We start from the raw sequence: 23,560 nt of genomic DNA on the forward strand, positions 1-23,560 counted from the left end.
GAAGTATTGGGCAGATTGTCTTAAACGGCTTAAATGATACTTCTGCTCCCTAGTAGGAGAAGAGATGTCATTCTCTAGTTCCTCTATCCAGTCGCCCATTTCCTTTGCTACCCAGGCCGAAGCCATAGCAGGTCTTACCACTGCTCCTACTAGAGAAAATACATTTTTCAAGAAGCTATCTACCCTTCTGTCTGTGACATCATTTAGTGAGGTAGATGACAGTGGTAAAGCAGATTTATGCATCTACTTTCGGAGGAACTTCTCTTTTCGAACAATCCACAGCTGGAAATGGATAATAAGAATCCCATCTTTTCAGAATCTTATACTTTTTACTGGGCGTCGCCCAAGACTCATCCATCATTTCCGTCAGCTCCTCTGACGCTGAGAATTCAGTTTAAACTGATTTTGTTCGTTTAAACACAGGTGCTTTAGATTTTAACACTGTCTTGGCTGAATCTTCCAAGAGCCTTCACAGTATTAATAAGTTCAGCTACATCCTCTGAACTAAAACTCTGCGACTGATCATCATACGGAGTATTTGAATATACTGTATCATCATCTGTTGTATCATCTTGTGTAGTCTGCCACATAGACGTATCTGTCTTAAGGTGGGTACACACTATTAGATATAGCTGCAGATCAATTGATCTGCAGATATATCTATGTACGGATCGGGCAGTGTGTTGTGCATACACACAGCCCGATCCGTCGGGGGACTGACGTCATGAACTGGGCGAGCGCTCGCGCCCGCCCAGTTCACCTGTCAATCACCGCCGGCCGCCGCAGCATGTGTACGGGCGGTCGTCCAGCGACGGGCCAATATATTGTTAGATATATTGGCTGTCGGCTCTGCTGCGCGGCCGACGCGATACGTCTGAACGACGGAGTTCACAGACGTATCGCCCGTACACACTGGCCGACGGTCCCGCGATGTATCGGCCGTTCAAGAGAACGGCCGATACATCGACCAATGTGTACGGGCCTTTAGTCTTACCTGTCCCTTTGTTGCTTGTAGAGGCTACTGGAACCAAGCCCTAGGAAGGGAGCGGCATGTATGGGTTAATAGTGTAACCTAACCCTTGAGGTGGTGCTACTGGAGTTAACCTGTCCGCTATTGAAGATAGAGTCTTTGCGAACACATTCCATGGTGGCTCTGTTGGTGGTTGAACCAACTCCTGTTTTTTACTTTGCTGAAAAGCAAAACAGTTCGCACACAAGCCCTCATAAGTGACTAATTGGTCCATACCAATTAACCCTGTCTTACAAGATAAGCATGCTAGGGATGTAGGAGTGCTTGATAAATTCTCCTAGTCACTTTTGCCGCTCACAGACATGGTAATAATAAGATTTTAAACCTACCGGTAAATCTTTTTCTCGTAGTCCGTAGAGTTTGCTGGGAACTACGTAAGGACCATGGGGATAGACGGGCTCCGCAGGAGACATGGGCACTTTAAGAAAGACTTTAGGTATGCGTGTGCACTGGCTCCTCCCTCTATGCCCCTCCTCCAAACCTCAGTTAGATAAACTGTGCCCAGAGGCGACGGACAGTACGAGGAAAGGATTTTTGTTAATCCAAGGGCAAGATTCATACCAGCCACACCAATCACACCGTATAACTTGTGACATACTAACCAGTTAACAGTATGAAAACCAACACAGCATCAGTCCAAGACCGATGAAAACTATAACATAACCCTTATGTAAGCAAAACTATATACAAGTCTTGCAGAAGTAGTCCACACTTGGGATGGGCGCCCAGCATCCTCTACGGACTACGAGAAAAAGATTTACCTGTAGGTTTAAAATCTTATTTTCTCTTACATCCTAGAGGATGCTGGGGACTCCGTAAGGAATATGGGGATTATACCAAAGATCCCAAACGGGCGGGAGAGTGCAGATGACTCTGCAGCACCGATTGAGCAAACAGGAGGTCCTCCTCAGCCAGGGTATCAAACTTATAGAACTTTGCAAAGGTGTTTGAACCCGATCAAGTAGCAGCTCGGCATAGTTGCAGTGCCGAGACCCCTCGGGCAGCCGCCCAAGACAAGCCCACCTTCCTAGTGGAATGGGCCTTAACAGATTTTGGTAACGGCAATCCAGCCGTAGAATGCGCCTGCTAATCGGGTTACAGATCCAGCGAGCAATAGTCTGCTTTGAAGCAGGGGCGCCAACCTTGTTGGCCGCATATAGGACAAACAGTGCTTCTGTTTTTCTGACTCTAGCCGTTCTGGCCACGTAAATTTTCAAAGCCCTGACTACATCAAGGGACTCTGAATCCTCCAAGTCTCGCATAGCCACAGGCACCACAATAGGTTGGTTCATATGAAAAGATGACACCACCTTAGGCAAGAATTGAGGACGGGTCCGCAATTCCGCTCTATCCATATGGAAAACCAGATAGGGGCTTTTATGAGACAAAGCCGCCAATTCAGATACTCGCCTAGCCGAAGCCAAGGCTAATAACAGGACCACCTTCCAAGTGAGATATTTTAACTCCACCGTTTGAAGCGGTTCAAACCAGTGCGACTTAAGGAAACTTAAGTCCCAAGGCGCCACCGGAGGTATAAAAGGAGGCTGAATATGCAGCACTCCCTTCACAAAAGTCTGTACTTCTGGGAGAGAAGCCAATTCTTTTTGAAAGAAAATGGATAAGGCCGAAATCTGAACCTTAATGGAGCCTAATTTTAGGCCCAAATTCACTCCAGTCTGTAGGAAGTGAAGGAAACGGCCCAGATAGAATTCTTCCGTAGGAGCATTCCTGGCCTCACACCAAGAAACATATTTTCGCCATATACGGTGATAATGTTTAGCTGTCACGTCCTTCCTAGCCTTTATCAGCGTAGGAATGACCTCATCCGGAATTCCTTTTTCCGCTAGGATCCTGCGTTCAACCGCCATGCCGTCAAACGCAGCCGCGGTAAGTCTTGGAACAGACAGGGCCCCTGTTGCAACAGGTCCTGTCGCAGAGGAAGAGGCCACGGATCTTCTGTGAGCATTTCCAGCAGATCCGGATACCAGGCCTTTCGTGGTCAATCTGGAACAATAAGAATTGTTCTCACTCCTCTTTTTCTTATTAGTCTCAACACCCTGGGTATGAGAGGAAGAGGAGGAAACACATAGTCCGACTGGAACACCCACGGTGTCACTAGGGCGTCTACAGCTACCGCCTGAGGGTCTTTTGATCTGGCGCAATACCTCTGTAGCTTTTTGTTGAGGCGGGATGCCATCATGTCTATCTGGGGCAGTCCCCACTGACTTGCAATCTGTGCGAAGACTTCCTGATGAAGTCCCCACTCTCCTGGATGCAGGTCGTGTCTGCTGAGGAAGTCTGCTTCCCAGTTGTCCACTCCCGGAATGAACACTGCTGACAGTGCGCTTACATGATTTTCCGCCCAGCGAAGATTCCTGGCGGCTTCCGCCATTGACACTCTGCTCCTTGTGCCGCCTTGGCGGTTTACATGAGCCACTGCGGTGATGTTGTCTGACTGGATCAGAACTGGTTGGTCGCGAAGTAAGGTCTCCGCTTGACGTAGGGCGTTGTATATGGCCCTCAGTTCCAGGATGTTGATGTGAAGACAAGTCTCTTGACTTGACCAAAGACCTTGGAAGTTTCTTCCCTGTGTGACTGCTCCCCAACCTCGGAGGCTCGCGTTCGTGGTCACCAGGATCCAGTCCTGAATGCCGAACCTGCGGCATTCTAGAAGGTGAGCACTATGCAGCCAACACAGGAGAGATACCCTGGCTCTGGGGGACTGGGTGATCAACTGATGAATTTGTAGATGTGACCCGGACCACTTGTCCAGTAGGTCCCATTGGAAAGTCCTCGCATGGAACCTGCCGAAGGGAATGGCTTCGTATGATGCCACCATCTTTCCCAGGACTCGAGTGCAGTGATGCACTGACACCTGTTTTGGCTTCAATAGGTTCCTGACTAGAGTCATGAGTTCCTGAGCTTTTTCTATCGGAAGATAAACTCTTTTCTGGTCTGTATCCAGAATCATGCCCAAGAAGGTCAGACGAGTCGTAGGAACCAACTGCGACTTCGGGATATTGAGAATCCAGCCGTGTTGCTGTAACACCTTCAGTGAAAGTGAGACGCTGTTCAGCATTTGCTCTCTTGATCTCGCTTTTATGAGATTATCCAAGTATGGGATAATTGTGACACCTTGCTTGCGCAGGAGCACCATCATTTCCGTGGTGAAAATCCTCGGGGCCGTGGAAAGCCCAAACGGCAACGTCTGAAATTGGTAATGACAATCCTGTACCGCAAATCTCAGGTACGCCTGATGAGGTGGATAAATGGGAACATGAAGGTATGCATCCTTTATGTCCAGAGATACCATAAAATCCCCCCCTTCCAGGCTGGCGATGACCGCTCTTAGCGATTCCATCTTGAACCTTTTCAAGTATAGGTTCAGGGATTTTAAATTTAAAAATGGGTCTGACCGAGCCGTCCGGTTTCGGGACTACAAACAGGGTTGAGTAATATCCCCTCCCTTGTTGAAGCAGGGAAACCTTGACCACCACCTGCTGAAGATACAATTTGTGAATTGCAATTAACACTATCTCCCTTTCCGGGGGAAAAGCTGGTAGGGCCGATTTTAAAAACCGGTGAGGACGCACCTCTTCGAATTCCAGCTTGTAACCCTGGGAAACAATTTCTATTGCCCAGGGATCCACCTGTGAGTGAACCCAGATGTGGCTGAAAACTCGAAAACGTGCCCCCACTGGGGCGGACTCCTGTAGAGGAGCCCCAGCGTCATGCGGTGGATTTTGTAGAGGCCGGGGAGGACTTATGTTCCTGGGAACTAGCTGTGTTGTGCAGCTTTTTTCCTCTGCCCTTACCTCTGGCAAGAAAGGACGCACCTCGTACTTTCTTGTTTCTTTGTGATCAAAAGGACAGCATTTGATAATGTGGCGCTTTCTTAGGCTGTGAGACCAGGTCCGAGAGACCTTCCCCAAACAATTCCTCGCCCTTGTAATGTAAAACCTCCATATGCCTCTTTGAGTCGGCATCACCTGTCCATTGCCGGGTCCATAGGACTCGTCTAGCAGAAATCGACATAGCGTTGATTCTAGAACCCAGTAGACTAATGTCCCTTTGAGCATCTCTCATATATAAGACCGCATCTTTTATATGCCCTAGGGTCAATAAAATGGTATCCTTATCTAGGGTCTCAAGTTCCGCTGATAAGGTATCTGTCCATGCTGCTACAGCGCTACAAACCCAGGCCGACGCAATCGCCGGTCTCAGTAAGGTACCAGAATGTGTGTAAATGGACTTCAAGGTAACCTACTGCTTGCGGTCAGCAGGATCCCTGAGGGTAGCCGTATCTTGGGATGGCAGCGCTACCTTTTTGGATAAGCGTGTCAATGCTTTGTCCACCCTAGGGGAGGATTCCCACCGTATCCTGTCCGTTGGCGGGAAAGGATGCGCCATAAGAATCCTTTTGGGAATCTGCAGTTTTTTGTCTGGAGATTCCCACGTTTTTTTACATAATTCGTTCAACTCATGTGAGGGGGGAAAGGTTACCTCAGGTTTCTTTCCCTTATACATGTGTACCCTCGTGTCAGGGACAGGGGGTTCCTCTGTGATATGCAAAACATCTTTTATTGCAATAATCATATATCGAATACATTTAGCCAATTTTGGCTGTAACTTTGCATCATCGTAGTCGACACTGGAGTCAGAATCCATGTCGGTATCTGTGTCTACTATTTGGGTTAGTGGGCGCTTTTGAGACCCCGAAGGTCCCTGCGACATAGGGACAGACATGGGTTGACTCCCTGGCTGTTCCCTAGCTTCAGCTTTGTCTAATCTTTTGTGCAATAAATTTACATTAGCACTTAAAAACATTCCACATATCCATTCAGTCAGGTGTCGGCGTTGTTGACGGAGACACCACATTCATTTTCTCCTCCTCCTCCCACTGAAAGCCTTCTACCTCAGACATGTCGACACACACGTACCGACACACCACACACTCAGGGAATCCTCTTATCTGAAGACAGTTCCCCCACAAGGCCCTTTGGAGAGACAGAGAGAGAGTATGCCAGCACACACCCAGCACTATATGACCCAGGAAAAAACACTATATAAATATACGTTTACCCAGTAGCGCTGTTTTTACAATATATATATATGTATATATATATATATATATATATATATATATATATATATATATATATATATATATACATACATATACACACATACATATATACACACACACATACATACACACATACACAGGTTGAGTATCCCTTATCCAAAATGCTTAGGACCAGAGGTATTTTGGATATGGGATTTTTCCGTATTTTGGAATACTTGCATGCCATAATGAGATATCATGGTGATGGGACCGAAGTCTTAGCACAGAATGCATTTATGTTTCATATACACCTTGTACACACAGCCTGAAGGTCATTTTAGCCAATATTTTTTATAACTTTGTACATTAAACAAAGTGTGTGTACATTCACACAATTCATTTATGTTTCATATACACCTTATACACACAGCCTGAAGGTCATTTAATACAATATTTTTAATAACTGTGTATTAAACAAAGTTTGTGTACACTGAGTCATCAAAAAACAAAGGTTTCACTATCATCTCACTCAAATAAGTCGTATTTTGGAATATTTGGATATGGGATACTCAACATGTGTATATATATATATATATATATATATATATATATGTGTGTGTGTGTGTGTGTGTGTGTGTGTGTGTGTGTGTGTGTGTGTGTGTGTGTGTGTGTGTGTGTGTGTGTGTGTGTGTGTGTGTGTGTGTGTGTGTAATAAATATATATATATATATATATATATATATATATATATATATATATATATATATATATATATATATATGCCCCCCCACCTTCTTCAAAACCCTCTTTCACAGTGGAATAAGCAGGGGAGAGTCCGGGGAGCTTCCTCTCAGCGCTGTGCTGTGGAGAAAATGGCGCTGGTGAGTGCTGAGGGAGAAGCCACGCCCCCTCGGTGGCAGGCTTCTGTCCCGCTCTAATATACTAAAAAATGGCGGGGGCTCTTTATATATACAGTGCCCAGGTGTGTGTGTGTGTGTGTGTGTGTGTGTGTGTGTGTGTGTGTGTGTGTGTGTGTGTGTATATATATATATATATATATATATATATATATATATTTGCCAGAGAGAGGTTTATATGCTGCCCAGGGCACCCCCCCTGCGCCCTTACAGTGACTGCCGTGTGTGAGGTGTATGGGAGTAATGGCGCACAGCTTCACCGCTGTGCGTTACCTCAGTGAAGATCATGAAGTCTTCTGCCGCCTCTGAAGTCTTCTTTTCTTCTCATACTCACCCGGCTTCTACCTTCCGGCTCTGTGAGGACGGCGGCGCGGCTCTGGGACGGACGGCGAGGGTGAGACCTGCGTACCGATCCCTCTGGAGCTAATGGTGTCCAGTAGCCTAAAAAGCAGAGGTTTGAAACTCACAGAGGTAGGTCTGCTTCTCTCTCCTCAGTCCCTCGATGCAGGGAGTCTGTTGCCAGCAGGCTCCCTGAAAATAAAAAACCTAACAAATATACTTTCTGACAGGAAACTCAGGAGAGCTCCCTGTAATGCACCCAGTCTCCTCTGGGCACAGTAGTAAACTGAGGTCTGGAGGAGGGGCAGAGAGGGAGGAGCCAGTGCACACCCATACCTAAAGCCCGTCTATCCCCATGATCCTTACGGAGTCCACAGCATCCTCTAGGACGTAAGAGAAAATCTGTTAATGACTACACAAATTGTGACTGAAAATCACCTATGAGTATATAGAAGTGAGATCAATCTGACCACAGTGCACCTGAATTGAGGGTCAGAACAGGACTGACGTTACATAGAAAAGTCAGCACACATACTAGCAGTCAGTCACATGTTAAAGCACTAGACATTGTCATATGAGAATACAACCCCCGTAACTTATAAATAGGAAAATTGTACTTGTTTCAACTGGTTCTTTTTCAACATAACATGCAGAAAACACAGTGATATACAGATCTCATATGCAATATGTACTAAAAATTAACAATTCATACTAACAAGTAGAGAGAATTTTTAGTACTGTATACCCTTCCTCTGTAGAGCGGGATACAGGGAGACTCACCACACTTCCATATCCAAGCAAATGCGCTCGTAAGACGCTGAGTGGATTCAGATGCTACTGATGTACAACACCGCTCCTGATAACTGATAACGGACACAGTCGCTCACTGACGGACACGGACGCTCAGCGACTTCCACGTGTATGCAAACGCTAAGGGGCCTGCGACTCGGTCTAGGCGGGATCTCTAGTGTACACAACCGCAGCGTCTAAGCTGCGACCGAGTACCCTCGTGGTAGCGTTTGAGACGGAAGTGAGGTCATTCAGTTCATGGTTGGGAGACGCGCGGAAACTGGTCATGAACTCGGAGGAGGGGCGGCCAGGAGAGCGTCTGAATCCCCCTGTTGACTTAAACTCTAAGGATCGTGGCCTCTACCTAGTCCTGGCGCCTATGATCCCTGGAGTGTAGCGCTGTCGCACTCGAGATGTTCGGCGCATAAACACACTGTTTGTAGTCTCCACCAATACAGTGTAGCTGTGTCCGGACCCCCCTAATAAGAGGAAATCCATAGACTCGCCTTCCTCCCATGCTTCGGCCACAGCCTGGTTACGTCTGCTGGACCTGCTAGAACATCCGACACAGACGCCCGTCGAGACAGCACTGTACCGCGAAGGTAAGCGTTGTTGCGACCCGGTGGGGAGTTGTTGGAGCGACTCTTTCCAGTATGCGTTTAAGAGTGAGTCTATAGAAAATAAAATAATAAAAGCTTCAGGCTGCTTTATCTACAGCAGCCCTGTGACCATGCGGCTTCCTGCCGCACCAAGCAAAAAACTGATCTGACTGAGTCAGTGGGCAGGATTATATGGGGAAGCCCCGATGCATCCTGGGAGGCCAGAAAGCTTGTGACCGTGTTGGTGCCATTTCCGCTGTCGCTCAACCATATCCCAATGTTATCCTGTGGACCCAGCCAGAGAAATCAGAAATCTTAACACAGTCAGGTTAAGTATGGTCATGCTGCCCTTGGTTCCCTGCATAGTGATACAGCTGGATAGCTAATAATGTACACACACACACACACTGATATTGGTATTAAGAATAGACCGTTAACCTTCCATGTCTATTGAAGAAAATACATTTACTAAAGGAATTGATGATCCCTACATTTACAGCAGTCTCTGTTGTGTTTACATGAGGATGAGTAAGTCACTGATGTATGAAAATCCCTTGCACATATTTATTTGAGTTGGTTACAAAATACCAGCAGTCAGGATCCAGAAGACCGACAGCAGGATCCCAATGTCCAGAATCCAAACAGATCATGTAAGTAATTTTATACCCTACCTCTAATCCTAATAGGCCCTACCCACTGGGCAATATTTAAGAACGATATGAACAATATCGTTTAGAAATGAACGATTTATCGTTCATATGGTCTAGTGTGGAGGCACAGACGATGAACGATGCGCGTCCCCACTGACATTCATTGTTGTTTTTTCATCGTTAAACATAGGAAGCCTATTTGGACGATATCATTCAACATTCATATCGATCATCGTCCAAATCACCTAGTATGTAGGGCCTATAAACCTAACCCACTCCTCCAACAGCCTCACCCTAACCATCTTATCCCGCAGCCTAACCTTAACCCCCCCCCTCCATAGCCTAACCCTAACTCCTGTACTTGCCTCAGAATTTTGACCATCGGGATCCTGACGGCATCCCATTAATTTGTTCCATATGTAACTTAACTACTGTAATAGATGACAAGTTCATTATATTTTAAGATTAAAAACTACCCCAATTATAACACAACTGAATGCAGAATGCTATACATACTGTAACAAGATTTTGTGGTAAATAAATAAATAGCATTTGCTTCCATTTATTATCAAGCTGGGTACACACTACCCGATGCTGTATGCTAATCCAATAAACGCTCCTATCTGGTGCACACCCACACTGAGCAACCTATTGCTCAGTGTGTACTTTCTTATGATCTCTACAAGAGGATAAGGAGAGCGGGAACAATATAGCATGTGCAGCACCGCCCCTACTGCAGGAGTGTTTGGAGGGTTTATTAACTGGATAGTGTGTACCTAGCTTAACTACTGTCCTCATTAAACCACATCCAGCAGGGCATCATGGGATTTGAAGTTCAAGCTGCAGGTCCGCAAGCCACAGGTCTAGAAAAGTTGCTTCATTTGTATATTGTGACATTTACAACCCTGGTTATAAAGTTTCACAGAAGAAACTCTCGGCTGCACAAAGTACATCTTAAGCAAATAAAGGCACATTAATTGCAAACCACAGAAAGAGATACCTTTAAAAATCTAACGGTGACCAAAGTTGAGAAGGACTGCAGTCATAACCAGGGGGAGCAAGCTTATTTCCAAACCCCCTCCTAAATCAATCCCGCCCTGCAGCACGAGCAGAAAGCAAGTGTAGAATTAAACCATCAAATCAATACAGCTCTTATTTAAGACTGCATATTAGTTTAACGAGATTTAAAAATTGAATTAGTGGTTATAAAGCTTTGCCGGTCTCTTCATCATGCATACTGAGCGATCTGCCTCAAATAAAAGAGCAGGAGATACAGACTTAATTCAGTCAGCCTGCCAGGACAACAACAATATACTGTATATGCCATAATATCAAAACATTTCATGGAAAGTAGGTTTTAGAGACATGCCTTTCATCCTTAGGTACCAGTGCATATATGTGAAAAGGGACACTATATATTGAGCTAGAAAATTAAAACTACAAAAAAAAATTAAAAAAAAAAATGAACAAATATAGTAGCTAGCATCCAAATGCAGATAATAAATATGAAAGAGTACTAGGGAACCTGGGATTGATTGATTGATTGATTGATTGATTGATTGATTGTATGACTTTAAATGCCCTACTATTAGCAGTATAGCTGAGATCTGAGATTATTCTTATTTATTGCGTAAAAAGGGTTCTCAACACAAAATGTAAGAATCACCTACTGTATATACTAGTGTTCACTCTAGGCTGTTTTAGCAGGGCGCCGCGCCCTGCCCGTTTTTTAGAAGGCAAAACCCGTCCTGCCCCTTTTGCGGCGCCCTGCTAGAACAGCCGCCCGCTTCCTGCCCTCCCAGCGTGTAAAGATGCCGTGCATGCGCGCGGCATCCATTCACGCATTGCGAGAGAGCTGGGGGAAGCCCAGCACCGACAGAGGTGCTGAGCACGCCCACAAAAGTGACGTCGACGGCCACAGACACCCTCTATAGTAGCGTCAGTGGGCCGCACCGCCCACTAAAATGACGGGATGTGGCCACGCCCCCTAATTTGCATAGCTGCGCCCCCGTTTTGGGGGCGCGCGCCAGTGTGCACCCGAACTCCAGCGCCCTGCCCCATCCTAGGGGGAACACTATATATACTGCTTATGGACAGCCCATGGTAAAATAATAGTACTTACACTTAGCTTCCCTACCAGCTATACAAATGCCAGTGCCTTTGGCATCCTGTTTTTCCAATAACGCTTGCTCTGTGGAAGGTAAAACAGCGAGGCAAACTTTGATATGCGTGCCTCTCTATGAGCAACCTGAGGAACAGTACACTTTGTGTATAGAGGACGGCATGGTAAACCATTGTTTACATGACCTTCGCGCTGCTTACTGCTACACTGCAAGGACAAAGAAGACATGTTGCCTGGATGATATAAGTAGTTTGAACAAGCAGCGGTGCAGCCAGGACTGAGTACTATTATTTCATTATGTATTGCCCGTGAGTAGTTCATGGCTTTTAAATCAGGGTGGAAAAGACATTCAAATCATTTTGCTTATTTAAAAAGTGACTATGCTGGCTATAAATTCATTTGCGGATGTCTCTGAAGCACAATTCTAGCAATCTACTAGCTAGATGTGTGTGAGAGACATTTTCTAGCTAGTTTCGAGTCACAGGGTAGTATAGTTTTAATTGTCAGCAACGCCAGTTATTTCTGTACTTCGGATATACAGTTGCAAGAAAAAGTATGTGAACCATTTGGAATTTCCTGGATTTGTGCATAAATTGGTCATAAAATGTGTTCTGATCTTCTTCAAAGTCACAACAATAGACAGTCTGCTGAAACTAATACCACACAAACAATTATATGTTCTCATGTTTTTATTGAACACACCATGTTAACATTCACAATGCAAAATGGACAAAGTATGTGAACCCTTAGGCTAATGACTTCTCCAAGAGCTAATTTGAGTCAGGAGTCAGCCAACCTGGAGTCTAATCAATGAGACAAGATTGGAGGCGTTGGTTAAAGCTGCCCATCCCTATAAAAAAAAAAAAAAAAACACACACACCAGTTTGCAATTCTGAAGAATTATTGCCCGATGTGAACCATGTCTCGCAGAAAAGAGCTCTCAGAAGACCTATGATAATAATTGTTGACTTGCATAAAGCTGGAAAGGGTTACAAAAGTATCTCTAAAAGCCTTGATGTTCATCAGTACACGGTAAGACAAATTGTCTATAAATGGAGAAAGTTCAGCACGGTTGCTACTCTCCCTAGCAGTGGGCGTCCTGTAACGATGACAGCAACAGCACAGCGCAGAATGCTGAATGAGGTGAAGAAGAATCCTAGAGTGTCAGATAAAGACTTACAGAAATCTCTGGCACATGCTAACATCTCTGTTGACAAATTTACCATACGTAAAAAAACACTGAACAAGAATGGAGTTTATGGGAGGCTACCACGGAGGAAGCCACTGCTGCCTGAAAAAAAAACATTGCTGCATGTCTGAAGTTTGCAAAAGAGCAACTGAATGTTCCACAGCACTACTGGCAAAATATTCTGTGGACAGATGAAACCAAAGTTGAGTTGTTTGGAAGGAACGCACAACACTATGTGTGGAGAAAAAAAAAGGCACAGCACACCAACATCAAAACCTCATCCCAACTGTGAAGTATGGTGGAGGGGGCATCATGGTTTGGGGCTGCTTTGCTGCCTCAAGGCCTGGACAGATTGCCATGAGACGGAAAAATGAATTCCCAAGTTTATCAAGACATTTTGCAGGAGAACTTGAGGCCATCTGTCCACCAACTGAAGCTCAACAGAAGACGGGTGATGCAATAGGACAACGACCCAAAGCACAGAAGTAGATCAACAGAATGGCCTTCTGGAATGGCCCAGTCAGAGTCCTGACCTCAACACGATTGAGATGCTGTGGCATGACCTCAAGAGAGCGATTCACACCAGATAACCCAAGAATATTGCTGAACTGAAACAGTTTTGTAAAGAGGAATGGTCCAAAATTCCCCCTGACCTTTGTGCAGGTCTGCTATGCAACTATGAGAAACGCTTGGTTGAGGTTATTGCTGCCAAAGGAGGGTCAACCAGTTATTAAATCCAAGGGTTCACATACTTTTTCCACCCTGCACTGTGAATGTTTACATGGTGTGTTCAATAAAAACATATAATTGTTTGTGAGGTATTAGTTTCAGCAGACTGTCTATTGTTGTGACTTTGAAGATCAGAACACATTTATGAGCAATTTATGCACAATTCCAGGAAATTCCAAAGGGTTCACATACTTTTTCTTGCAACTGTACAGTAAGTGGACTGTGATATTAACTGAGTAAACACATTGCAACCACATACTCATATGCACCAAGCAGGGTTGTCAACATATCTCTGTAATTATTACCACAGGTTATGTGGAAAGTAAACCTCGGAGGAAAAACATAGATTTCAGGCACAAAAACTATTTTAAACAGTATTTAACATAAATGCATCTGCAAATGGTCTTTTTCAGCCCTGATTTTGCACACACCAGATCACAAAGTGCCTTGCTGAAGTGAATCTCAGTAAACTGATAGAATGCATTTCTCATTAATTCATCCTACAAATGGATGCCTCGACAATGTCTTCTTTATGATGATATTTTTGCCTTGGGTAAATATTTGTTCATCCTAAAATGTTACCACCTTAATTCAGTGTAGGCAACAAGTACACTTATTTATTTATAAATTACCAGTTATTTATATAGCGCACACATATTCCGCAGAACTTTACAGAGAATATTTTGCCATTCACATCAGTCCCTGCCCCAGTGGAGCTTACACTCTTTATTCCCAACCATATGTACACCACACATTCACGCTAGGGTTAATTTTTGCTGGGAGACAATTAACCTGCCAGTATATTTTTGGATTGTGGGAAGAAACCGGAGTACCCGGAGGAAACCTACGCAAGCACAGGGAGAATATACAAACTCTGCACAGTTAGGGCCAAGGTGGGAATTGAACCCATGACCCACTTTGATACAGTACAGAACAATCCTCCTAGGTAAGTGTACTCTCAAAACCAAAAAAGCATATATAACATATTAAAAGAAAACTCACTACCGGCCTAATTAGCATTAAGATTACAGCATACAGTATCAGGTGTACTCTGCATTGAACTCAAAATCGGTCTGTCCTGATAAATAGCTATTTTAAACCAACTTTTTATGTAGGTCCATACACAATGGGCTCGATTCAATTCAGCGCAAACTGAATAGCGCTGGGAAGAAGTGCCCGGGGATATTCAATTCAGCGTGATGTTATGCCCGACTATAGGATTTCATCTCGCACCCCTCCTGGGGTGCAAGCAGAAATCCGACAAAACTACAAGCGCAATACTGTTTTCTGTCCTTAGCGCGGCAGAAACAGCATCATGCCAGGTACTTAAGTCGGTGAATGCCAGTTCTCGCAACTAAACACCATGTTTAAGGCGCGAGAACTGCCATTCTCCGACATAACAGCACGCTGAATTGAGTAACTCTATGATCATTATCTCCACTGCTAGTGGTTCAAATGCGAGGAAGCTTACCTAAAAGTCCTCCCCCTTATAGTTGCTGTCACTCGAACCAGAAAGTGGGCAAGATATTATGACATCATTAAGCCCTGCCACATTCATTCACAACACTGCTGACAATTTTTAAACGCCAGAAAACAGAGGAGAGAGCATTAAAAGTGCTCCCTTAGCCCCATTGTGGAACCCAAAGAAATAGGGGTACCCTCAATTAAAAGATGATCAGTGGGAACAGGATGCACCTGTGCTCAATTTTGAGCTTCATGGGAAAGGCTGTGAATACTTATGTACATGTGATTTCCTAATTTTTTATTTTTAATACATTTGCAAAAATCTAAAAAAAAAAAAAAAGTTATCATTATGGGGTATTTTTTGTAAATTTTGAGGGGGGAAAATTAATTTATTCCAGTATGAAATAAGGCGGTAACATAACAAAATGTAGAAAAAGTGAAGAAGCACTGTGAATACTTTCTGGATGCACTGTAGATATTAGGTCTGATGGTGGGGGGATTCAATTTTTCTGGGCAAAAATTAATGTGCACCTGATGGAGCAATTTAATCGTTTTGGGTGCCCATTAATTATTGCACTTTGAGCACCAAAAACAATGTTTTAGCCCACAGACTTCTCACACATTTCTGGTCACCGCCTCAGAAGGCTGCAAGCAGAAATGTGGCCATCTGCGGAATTCGCGTTTGATGGCAGCAACAACTGAATTGCTATATATATTGCCCATTAATTATAAAAAAGAAAAACAGGAAAAAAAAGGATTATTGGGTTACTTTAACAGCACATACGAGCAGTGAAATGTGTTAAAAGATGCATAAAAAGAAAGAGATCGGACTACATCTGAAAACCAAAGTTGTAAAAACAACAAAACAGCCAATCTGAAGTCACATCATATCCACAAGACTCAGTCACTGCGGAATGTTCCGAGGTAAACAATATTTTTTTGGGATACAGCAGGTTTTTCCCTGCCAAATTATTCCAAGTTCCTTGGCTGACATAAAGAGGTGTGTAGAGAATGCGGACATATACAGCACAAAGTGCAGACCTACATGATAGGAAGTATGTTCCCAATACTCTGCACATAGCCTACATGCGAGTTAAGAGCACAGCATAAACTCTGCAATAAATAATAGTAACCAGACATTTGCTTCCATTGTGAAAATTGCACTAGACAGATACAAGGTGAAGGTTTACTGAGGTCTAATGCAAATGTTTCCTCACAAAACAGAGTATGCAAATGAACCTTATGGACACTGAATAGTAAGCATTAGAGACATGATCATACTGCTTTTCAATTTTATTTACAGCATTTAAAATGTACCTTAAGGTTTTTCTCTTGGGTTTTGTTATCCCTTTTTTGAGTAATGTCTGGCTTCATTCACATTCAAAGCTGGACTCCAGCCACTTGGGCTTTAGACAGCGGGTCTGGATTACTAGATAGACAATGCATTGGACGACAGTGAATAGGTCGACACATGAACGGTCAACAGTGCTTAAGGTCGAAACACAGGGGTGGATTTAGGAGTCAGGGCACACCTAGGCACAACAGTAATGACCACCCCCCTCTGCCCAATTTTATTATTTTTAGTTTGGTTCTAAGCCCTCATTGGGGGGGGGGGGGTATCCAATTAGGATCAAAACGTCCAGATATCGCAATTTTTTAAGGATGGTCAGTCGAGGTATTCAATTAGGGTCAGTTTCAATTACCCGAATACGGACCCGCTATCACGCAAAAAAACATATGGGATCGGGAGCGGCATCGGCAGCCTGATTGTCACGGATTATGCTTCGGCGAAGCATAATCCGTGATAAGTGCCTACATTGGGTGGAGGAGCATGCTGCATCGGGGCTAACAGGATAGCCCCCAGTGATAGAATTACTCACGGTCACTGACCGTGAGTAATTAGACACAGTAATTTACCGTGAGTAATTGGATAACCCCCATTATGAATAATAATCATCATCAAGCTACGAACTATAACATTTCATTTTATTTTAATTATGTATACACATTTACTAAGTAGAACAGCTTACAGTGGCAGTCTGTGCATGTCCTACCCAATTACACTCCACTCAAGGTGGTGTATGGTATAATAAAGTTAAATATTTTGTAGTTACTGGTACATTTTGGACTAACATTACTGAAACAAGCTTCCAAGTGCCACCCCTAGGCACGTGCCTAATGGGAAATTCCCCACTGATATACAGTACAAAAGATCCCCTCACAAATGATCGACACATGGGTTTCCAAACCTAGGATTTTTCCTGTTATCTGACCACCATCAGTAAAAATTTATATGTAAGCTATGCTCCAGTCTTGGTGGCTCGCTCCACTTGCCACAGGTTACTATGCCCAAGAAATGTTCACGTGGATACAGATGCTGAAAAACATGTGTCAACACCATTTTCATGTCGACAATTCATCTGTTGACCTATACATTGAACTATCATCCGGATACCTTTGACAACGCCATCCCTCAGTTAGTTATATTAGTATCTAATGTTTGTAGCACAGTAAAATGTACAAAGATATGGAGACTGAACTAGAGAGGCAACAATACATAGCTACAACACTAAATGCAGGAAAACATGCAATATATTACAGAATGACTAATATGTATATAATTATGAAGGTCCTGTTCTAAATCGAAATTTACGTTCGATACAATTGTTTGCCAATAATAACCCTTTAAGAACGTTTAAAACCTTCTTTCATAAAACCACATACTAAATTACCGACTTCAAACACAACCTGTTTTTAGGTTTGGGAGTTTGTCTTCTTCAGCAGACTAAAGGGCCCCATACACTTATACGACATGACGGACCATCAGGTCGTATAAGATTTCCTCCAACCTCCCGGCAGCCTCCCCGTTGGCAGGATAGTATTAGATATATCGTATGCAGTTTTTTTTTGCATACGATGTATCTTTTACTTTCCCATCCATTTACTGCGGGATCCGACATATTACGAGTGCAGCACTCGTGATATGTCGGATCTAGGGGGATCCGATCCGATGTACACGGAAACGCGCATCGGATCGGGGGAAAAGCACACAGAAAATGCCCGATTTCACCCAATATATCGGGCCGAATGCCCGAATTGGGCTGAAATCGGGCATTATCGGACAAGTGTATGGGGGTGGTCTTCTGTTTGCCGGCGGTCGGGCTCCCGGCGTTCAGTATACCGGCGCCGGGAGCCCGACAGCCGGCATACCGACACTTATTTTCCCTCGTGGGGGTCCACGACCCCCATAGAGGGAGAATAAAATAGTGTGGCACGCGTAGCGCGCCACCGTGCCCGTAGCGTGGCGAGCGCAGCGAGCGCGCAAGGGGCTCATTTGCGCTCGCCAAGCTGTCGGTAAGCCGGCGGTCGGGCTCCCGGCGCCGGGATGCTGGTCGCCGGGAGCCCGACCGCCGGCCAGCCGTAGTGAACCCGTGTATGGGACCCTTAACTTTGTTCAATTTTAGTTGATCAATGACTTGTTCTCAGGACAGATAGGGCTTCTAGTGATAGTGTAATTCAATTACATAACTTCTTTTCAATCCAAAATGCAAGTACAAATGGGAAAAATTCTAATTTATGTAAATTATATAATTAGTGCAGAAGTTATAATCAGCTCAACCTAATATTAGGTAGTTTATTATACATTTTAAAAGAAGAACATGGTGCAAATGCAGGCAAGCATTTTTGCTGGACGAGCCTCTAACTTTTTACATAGTGCATGCAATTTCTGTTTGAGGGTGGAGAAAACGTAGTGGGTGGGAGTCTTCAGGAGGTGTCATTGAAAAGTGCATGAAGACGGATGAGGGGCTCTGGATGGCATTTAGATTTTGGGTTGGGTGTTTTTTCAGACTGTTCAGTTATTCTTGCAAATCCTATTTATCATCAACGAAGATAGCCAAATAATGGAAGATTAAATATCTCCACAGCTATTCTGGATAAGGAATTGCAAATATCCCCTAACACACTGTCCCAGTCAGTAATGCCTCTAATCTAAACGGATACACCGACAAATGTAAAACCATCCATTAAACTTACAGACAATTTCGGCGGAATGTAATTACGCCCGAGTACGGCGGCTGTGCGGGATGACGGACGAACTCTGCCAAACAGTCTATCACTTACAAGGCAAAACCATGCCTGGTAATTGATTGCCCCTTTAAAAAAATGTCCAAGTGCAGCCGGCATTCCGCACAGACGCTGTTGATCTTAGGGCTCAGTCACTTGTAAGGATTAGAAAATTGCTTTTTTTCTATTCTCCATACAGTGCCCTTTAACCAATAAAAACTATTGTACTGATTAACACAAAATAGAAGGCATATAAAACTGTAAATACAGCATGCAGTTTATAGAAGGCACTGGAGGAAAACTTAATATTTACTTTTCCCCCCTATAGTGTGCTTCTGACATGACTATCAACATATTAAATATTAAGGGCCGGGAGGGGGGGGTTGTGGACAAGCCCTTATTTTTAGAAACCAGTTTAGAGTCAATAGCTTTTACAGTATAGGGCAGGGATTCCCAAACTCGGTCCTCTAGACACCCTATAAATCCTGGTTTTACGGATATCCATGCTTGTTTGTGCACAGATGGTATAATCAAACTGGCTAAATCACCTGTGCCGAAAACCTGGACTGTTAGACAGATTTAGTCACTTTGCATGGACAGATCAGGAGCTGACAGGCGCCTTAACTGGCAATGGGCGTCTGATTGAAGCAACAAGTGAATAACTCCGATAAACGCTCATTGCTAAAGATGCCCAGCAGGAGGCACAAAAACAATTAATTCTGTCTAATCTGGTAATGTATGGAAGCAAATGACAATTCACCATTTGCTCCCAAACACTGGAAAACAGAAATAAATGGCCGTTCAGACAAATTGGCCAAATCCTTCTGATTTACCCAATTTAATCGGAACAACCACTTTTGCCCATTTTCTAGCATTTGGGAGCATTTGTTCCCATAACGTACATTACCAGAAAGATTGGACAGATAATCTTATAGGGGTATATGCAATTAGCGGCGAATCGCGGCAAATTATCGCCGTTTTTTAATTCGACATGTGAATTCCGGCAGGTGGCTTCCAGAATTCACCATATTCAATGAAAAACGGATTCGACAGTCCCGCGGGCGAAAAACGGACGATTTGCCAGATTTTGCCGCGATTTAAAAAAAACGGGGGAAAACCCGGAAAAAAATGGCGTGAGGTCCCCCCTCCAAAGCATAACCAAAGCAAAGCTCTTCGAGCTGGTCCTGGTTCTAAAAATGCGGGGGGGAAATTGACAGGGGATCCCCCGTATTTTTAAAACCAGCACCGGGCTCTGTGCCTGGTGCAAAAAATACGGGGGACAAAAAGAGTAGGGGTCCCCCGTATTTTTTACACCAGCATTGGGCTCCACTAGCTGGACAGATTATGCCACAGCCGGGGGTCACTTTTATACAGTGCCCTGCAGCCGTGGCATTAAATATCCAACTAGTCACCCCTGGCCGGGGTACCCTGGAAGAGTGGGGACCCCTTCAATCAAGGGGTCCCCCCCCAGCCACCCAAGGGCCAGGGGTGAAGCCCGAGGCTGTCCCCCCCCATCCAAGGGCTGCGGATGGGAGGCTGATAGCCTTGAGTAAAATGACAGAATATTGTTTTTTCCAATAGTACTACAAGTCCCAGCAAGCCTCCCCCGCAAGCTGGTACTTGGAGAACCACAAGTACCAGCATGCGAGAGAAAAACGGGCCCGCTGGTACCTGTAGTACTACTGGGAAAAAAATACCCAAATAAAAACAGGAGACACACACCGTGACAAGTACAACTTTATTACACACTGCCGACACACATACATACTTACCTATGTTGACACGCCGACTGCCACAGTCTCCGACGATCCGAGGGTACCAGTGAAAAAAATTATACTCACCTGCCAGTGTCCATAAATCCACGTCCAGAGATAATCCTCGTACTTGGCAAAAAAAAAACACGAACACCCGTACCACCGGACTGAAAGGGGTCCCATGTTGACACATGAGACCCCTTTCCCCGAATGCCGGGACATCACGTGACTCCTGTCACTGAGGTCCCTTCAGCCAATCAGGAAGCGCTACTCCGTGGCGCTCACCTGATTGGCTGTGCGCGTCTAAGCTCAGACAGCGCATCGCACAGCTGCCTCCATTACTTTCAATGGTGGGAACTTTGCCGTCAGCGGTGGGGTTACCCGCGGGTACTGTATAAAAGTGACCCCCGGCTGTGGCATTATCTGTCCAGCTAGTGGAGCCCGATGCTGGTGTAAAAAATACGGGGGACCCCTACTCTTTGTCCCCCGTATTTTTTGCACCAGCACCAGGCGCAGAGCCCGGTGCTAGTTTTAAAAATACGGGGGATCCCCTGTCAATTTTTTCCCCGCATTTTTAGAACCAGGACCAGCTTGAAGAGCCCAAGGCTGGTTATGCTTTGGAGGGGGGACCCCACGCCATTTTTTTTCTGAATTTTACCATTCCATCTAAAAAAAAAAAAAAAATATTATTTAAAAAAAAATAATATAAATAATACTTGTGCCTCCAAAAAAGACAAACCAATTACCTAATCCCTTCTAATATAAATAAATATGCTATCAATAAAAAAAAATAAAAAAAAAATAAACAGGTTTTAAAATTTTTTTATTAGTTTCACCCACTAAAGTGTGGCGGATTGAAAATGTCGAATTTACTGTCTAAAAGCACTGTTGTCGAATTTCCAAACTTCAATTGAATACACTTTGGTCGAATTGCAGCACTTGTATCATTGCAGAAAAGTCGAATTTGACAAAAGTCGAATTTGACAAAAGTCGAATTTGACAAAAGTCGAATTTGACAAAAGTCGAATTTGACAAAAGTCGAATTTGACAAAAGTCGAATTTGACAAAAGTCGAATTTGACAAAAGTCGAATTTGACAAAAGTCCGTTTGTTGGACGGAAAGCACTGGATTTTGGGGGCGAAAAATTCCCGAAATTCAACAATTTCGGGAATTCGACCGCAATTGCATATACCCCATAGTGTGTATCCAGCATTTGGGGCCTCAAGGACAAAGTTTGGAAACCACTGGATTTGGACAATACCCAAACAGCACGCTCATCTTAGCTACATGAAGCATAAAAAGCTGCCACAATAAATTATTCAGCAAAAGCAAAAAGAAAGAATTCACATCCCAATAGCTAGTTTAAACTACATTATTTCACTGAAATAAGAATTAAACCTCACCCCTAGGACATATGAATAGAATTATACAAGTTTTTAATACCGAAACTTGGAGTACAAACATAAAAAGGCAATATCAACATGAATTTTATAGAACACATTGAATAAAAAATATTCTAAAACAAAACTTTGTGCTACTTTAGAAATTGATTTTCTCTTTCTCATATTTTCCATACTATACCAAGCACAATATAAGCCCCAAAGTCATGCAAACAGAATTATCTGAAAGTGTGGAATAGACCAACAGCCACATCAGCTGTTTTACCCTAGCCAAACATTTACTGAGCACAACATACAGTAAATGGAGAACTAATCAATGCTGTTTCATGCACTGTCAATTCTAGAATGTAGACTTTTCTGAACTTTGGTGATTTCACAGAAAAGCAGGCCTAAAAAGACTAGCGGACACAGCAGCCTGTCCTAAGGTAATTAGTGAAGTCCAGTACAGAATACACAACACAAGGGGATTATGGTGAATCCGTTTATATGCAGGTTTACCATACTATCCCTTTAAACAGGGACATTAATGAATTACACAGGTTCTGAGGCTGTTAACGTCAAGCCTGCATTTCAGCTGGTTTTAATCAGCCACAGAACCTGTATAATCCACGAGCGTCCCAGATTAAAGGGATAGTATGATATGCTAGGATGGAAATCCCCCGTACACTCCATATGGCAGACGCGGCTGACTGGCATCCGCTCATTCTCACGGGGTGTCTATTTTCTATATTCTTGCTGCCTGGCGACAGGTAATAAACCCGAAATGTTGCTATTATAATGGGATGACTGTTATATATACCTAAGAACTCCAACAAGTGCCATTATATGGACATTGTATATCTGATATCTCAGCGTGATATACACACACACTGTACGGACAGATGGCACTCACAGGGAGTGCCATCCATCCGTACAGCATATATATACCTTCTATAGGTCAGGAGAGGCACCCGGGAGACTGTCATCATTTGGGAAGGAGTGCCACACACACACACACACATCAACAAATACTTGAAAACTCACACGAAAGTAAAATAAGAGTTCAGTGGATGTCATAGATTACTATATTTGTGCCTAAACTAGTAAATAACCAGCATTTGGTTTTGACATGGACAGAAGTTTTAGTACACATGCAAACAAGATGTAAAGGGCTTATCGGCAGGATAAGACATCAAGCCCTTCAGAATCAGTTGACTCTGCAGGCATCCTGCATTTCAAAACATTATCCAAATCCTGACAGTTTATCAGGTTTACTAAACTAGCTTTCACATGAACTGGGTAAACAAGCATGAATCACATGGTCAAAGCGCTACCCTGGGATTTGTGGGAATATCAATTACCAGCAGATGAGGTGCACATTATATTGCTGAACAGACATTTACACCTGTGGGTGCTATTAAATATGTATTAAACTAGTACCATTTAATACAAAATCAATGTAGAAAAAA

The 23,560-nt window shown here is 43.8% G+C and overlaps 1 protein-coding gene across 2 annotated transcripts in view; it reads right to left on the reverse strand.

The window, feature by feature from the left end:
* Positions 1-23,560, reverse strand: part of OSBPL2 (oxysterol binding protein like 2) — a 338,773-nt gene that overhangs the window by 314,135 nt on the left and 1,078 nt on the right. The gene's annotated exons all lie outside the window — the stretch shown is intronic.

Source organism: Pseudophryne corroboree, chromosome 3 (assembly GCF_028390025.1).
Source record: "Pseudophryne corroboree isolate aPseCor3 chromosome 3, aPseCor3.hap2, whole genome shotgun sequence".
Taxonomy (NCBI): domain Eukaryota; kingdom Metazoa; phylum Chordata; class Amphibia; order Anura; family Myobatrachidae; genus Pseudophryne; species Pseudophryne corroboree.